This window comes from Glycine soja, chromosome 16, assembly GCF_004193775.1.
Source record: "Glycine soja cultivar W05 chromosome 16, ASM419377v2, whole genome shotgun sequence".
In the NCBI taxonomy this organism is placed as follows: Eukaryota; Viridiplantae; Streptophyta; class Magnoliopsida; order Fabales; family Fabaceae; genus Glycine; species Glycine soja.
Genome location: NC_041017.1, coordinates 13,107,755 through 13,112,279, shown reverse-complemented (window position 1 = coordinate 13,112,279; position 4,525 = coordinate 13,107,755). Strand labels below are relative to the sequence as shown.

Sequence of the window (4,525 nt, the reverse complement as noted above, 5' to 3'; positions counted from 1 at the left end):
AGACACTTCTTTTATACATAAAAAAGGGGAATCTAGATCAGAGTTTGTAAAGAAGTTGCATGAAAGGGTTAAGAACCAAATAGAGAACCAAACAAAGGTGTATTCAACTAAAGGCAATAGAGGAAGAAAAGAGTTAGTTCTTAATGACGGTGACTGGGTTTGGCTCTATCTTAGGAAGGATAGATTTCCTACTAAAAGGAAATCCAAGCTTAGCCCAAGAGGGGATGGACCATTTCAGGTTTTGGAGAGGATCAATAACAATGCCTATAGGTTGGACCTCCCATAAGAGTATGGAGTCAGCATAACTTTTAACATTTCTGATTTAACTCCTTTCGCAGGTGGATCTGATATTGAGGAGGAGGAACTAACAGATTTGAGGTCAAATCCTCTTCAAGGGGAAGGGGATGATGTAATCCTCCCTAGGAAGGGACCAGTCACTAGAGCCATGACCAAGAGGCTCCAAGAGGATTGGGCTAGAGTTGTTGAAGAAGGCCCTAGGGTTCTCATGAACCTCAGGGTAGATTTCTGAGCCCAAGGGCCAAGGTTGGGTACAATTATGTTTGTACATATTAGACTAGGATGTCATTATATTTGATCCTTGTATTTAGGGCTCAATAATGTAGTTAGGGTACCCTAGAAATATAGGATTTTTCAGCCCTTGTATTTTAGGGCACCTAGACTAGTTTTGTATTAGGGGTAGTTTTGTAATTTCACATGCACTAAGTGAATATTTAATGTGTGTGTTGGGAAATAAAATTTAATTGAATTGGTAGAAGCCCAATCCAATTAAATTTTAGAGGGGGAGGTGAGTATTTGCTTACTACACCCCATTGCCACATCATATAGTCACACTTTGTGCATGTCCTTCATGCTTTACATGTCTCATGACACCTAAGCACACTTAGTGGAAAATCTGGGAATTGATCTTGGATTAGTGGGCTAAACCATAACTAAAATTCACTAATCATAATCAGTGAAATCTTGGCTTTAAAGTTTGGCTCCACAAATTCAATTTCAAATTCAAGTGAAAATTGAATTGAAATTCAAATTTCCCTCCAATTTTGTGTGACACTTAGGCTATAAATAGAGGTCATGTGTGTGCATTTTTCAACTTTGATTATTTGAAAATTAAACTTCAAAGCTCAGACCTCTTTTGAGGCACTAAATTTTGCGCTCTTCTCTTCCTTTCCCTTCATTCATCTCATTCTTCCTCCAAGCTCTTATCCATGGCCTCCTATGGTGGTGAGCTTCTTCTAGACTCATCTTCTCCTTGAAGTGGCTTCTTCTCTCTCTCTTCCTTCTCCATTCCGCTGCCATTCATCTTCCAAGAAGCAAAGGAATCCATTGATGAAGAAGATCCTAGGCCTACAAGCTCCAATGGAGCTTACATCAGATAGCCCCTAATGCGTAATTGGATGCATCGCACATTAGCTCAAATAGGGTTGTCCAATCAGGTGCCTGAATGATAGGGGTGTGATGTGCCATTATTTTCTCCTATTTCTTAACCCTTTTTGCACCATTTTAAGTATTGATTAATCTTAATAGTCAAATTAATTAGGCAGTTTTATTATTTGGGCCCATTCAGCTAATTTGATGTTTTTAATCTAAATTCAGGAATTAATTAAGCATTGGGCTTGAATCTAGAATTGGGCTTGGGCTTGAATCCAGAATTGGGCTTGGACTTGAAGAGGGCAGACTATTTTATTCTACAAAATTAGATCTTATCTTATCAAGATATTATTTAGATTTGATCGCATGTAGATATTATTTCATCTAGATCTTATCTTATCTTATCTAGATTTGATTTGATTTTACTTATGGGCTTGGATTTAAAACAGATTTGTAAGTTTTGTGGCTGAAAAACTATATAACAGCACCAAGGTTCTAGTTTAGCTCTCTCTCTCTCTCTCCTCTCTCTCTTCTCTTTCTCCTTTATTTTGGTTTTTACAATTGCAGCTTTGACTTTTCATTTTAGAAATAAAATTTTGTTCTCTATTTGATTAATGGAAGGCTAAGTCCCCAGCGTTGTTTTCTCTTGAGGATCAAGCACAGTTCTCTTTGAGGTTCTATTATTATTGTTAAATTCTGTTCAGTTCTTTTTCCTCTTCACTAATTACTCTAAATTTGTTGCTATTAATTCATGCATGCTTAGTGCTTGATTAATTGTCTCTATGCTTAATTACGTTCATGCTTAATGATCATTTATGAGTATTTGGTGTATGTGATTCTTAATCACATAATAAATGTTTTATGTTGAATTTCGCTTAGTAATTTAATTTAGGGTTGGATTAAGTGGTTGAACTGAATAAGGATAAACTCTCGTAACCTAGGATAAGAGACTTGCTTGTGAATCAAGGGGAAGCAACATATTTTAATTCTGATATTTTCTAATTTAAGTTTACTCGCTGTTTAATTTACAAAAGCAAACAACCCCCCCCCCCCCCCAATTTGTTACTATTTCCTACTATCTGTTATGAACATTTGGTTTATCATTGCTCATTGGGAAACGACCTAGGATCACTTCCTAGTTATTACATTTTAATATTTATTTGATTCGGGTACGGCCTCGATCAAATTTTGCGCCGTTGCTGGGGAGTAGTGTCCAAAGGTTCATAATAGCTAGTGTCGTGTTAGTGTTTAATTCTTTCGTGTTTTATGTTTAATTGTTAGTGTTGTGTTAGTGTGTGTGTGTTAGTGTTGTTTAGTGTCTTGGTATTTTGTTTAGTGTGTGTTCTGTTTTAGTTTTTCTGTTAAGCGCTTCCCCTGTTTCAATTTTGGGTGTTTTGCTATGAATAGTGTTTTGCGACGGATTTAGCGACCACTTTTGCTTGCGGCATAACAGAGTAGTAGTGGAAATCATGTAGTGACGGATTTTAGCGACCACCCATGTTAAATTATTTGGGATTTTTTGTTTTAGTAGCAAGAGTTGTTAGTTTTGGCTGAATTTTTTTGTAGTAACTTCTTTTAATCCATATTTTGTGAGAAAAATAACTAGAGCCTTTAGTTTGGTCAGATTTGAAAGTTCCAAAAAAATAGCAAATTTGATTTTTGTCAAAACTTCAAACGGCCATAACTTTTGCTCCGGTTATCAAAATCGCAATTATTTTATATGTATTTGGGGTAGAAAAAAATTTCCTATGCCATAGCAACCTGCCATAGGCTGGCTGAAGTCTCCATCGTCCAAAAAAAGTGATTCTGTCAAAATGTTTTTATTTTCCAAGTTTTATTCTCTTATTTTTCTTAACTTACCAATTTTAGATTCTATATTTAGACTTTGAATTTTTGTTTGAAATTTTATGTGCTATCTTCTCATCATTTTATAAGGTTGCTCACAAAATTTCTAGTCATTTGGACATCATTTAATGGTAGTTGTAGTTCAAACCTATACTATTACTTGCATAAGAAGGCAACTAATTGTGCATGCTGAATTTAGTGTATGACTAGACGAAATCCATCCGACTTACAATCCTTTGATCCTGAGATAGATAGGACATTTCATAGATTATTTAGACATCATTTAGTACCTTTTGAGCATTATAATTTTGAACATTCTGATTTTGAATATTCTGAGAACATGGCACAACCTCCACCCCGTGAGAGGACTCTAAAGGAAATGGATGCACTTGATTTTACCTACGAAAGCTTGTGCATCCAATACCCTGATGAGGATGTCCCATATGTTCTTAAAACTGGACTGATCCATTTGCTTCCAAAGTTTCATTGCCTTGCAGGTGAAGACCCGCACAAACATCTGAAAGAATTTCATATTGTCTGCTCCACCATGAAACCCCAAGATGTCCAGGAGGATCACATATTTTTGAAGGCCTTTCCTCATTCTTTAGAGGGAGTGGCAAAGGACTGGCTATATTACCTTGCTCCAAGGTCCATCACGAGCTGGGATGACCTCAAGAGAGTATTCTTAGAAAAATTTTCCCTGCTTCCAGGACCACGACCATCAGAAAAGATGTTTCAGGCATTAGACAACTCAATGGAGAGAGCCTATATGAATACTGGGAGAGATTTAAAAAATTATGTGCTAGTTGACCTCACCACCAGATTTCAGAGCAACTTCTCCTCCAATATTTTTATGAAGGACTCAGCAACATGGAGAGAAGTATGGTAGATGCTGCCAGTGGGGGAGCCCTTGGAGACATGACCCCTGCTGAAGCCAGAAATTTAATTGAGAAGATGGCTTCTAACTCCCAGCAATTCAGTGCCAGAAATGATGCTATTGTCATTAGAGGAGTACATGAAGTAGCCACAAATTCATCTTCATCAGGTGAGACTAAGAAGCTTGAAGGTAAACTAGATGCCTTGGTTAACCTGGTAACCCAACTGTCCATGAATCAAAAATCTGCACCTGTCGCCAGACTCTGTGGTTTATGCTCATCTGCCAACCACCACATAGACCTTTGCCCTTCTGTGCAACAATTTGATGCAATTGAACAGCTTGAAGCTTATGCTGCAAACATCTACAACAGACCTCCTCAACCTCAGCACCAAAATCAGCCACAACAGAATAACT

At 37.2% G+C, this 4,525-nt stretch overlaps 1 non-coding gene across 1 annotated transcript; it reads right to left on the bottom strand.

Annotated features, from left to right (window-relative positions):
• Window positions 1–3,951: 3,951 nt before the first annotated feature.
• On the bottom strand, window positions 3,952–4,058 carry LOC114391359. The gene has a single exon (XR_003662149.1). It is a non-coding gene; the product is annotated as a small nucleolar RNA R71 (small nucleolar RNA).
• Between the last annotated feature and the right edge of the window lie 467 nt (window positions 4,059–4,525).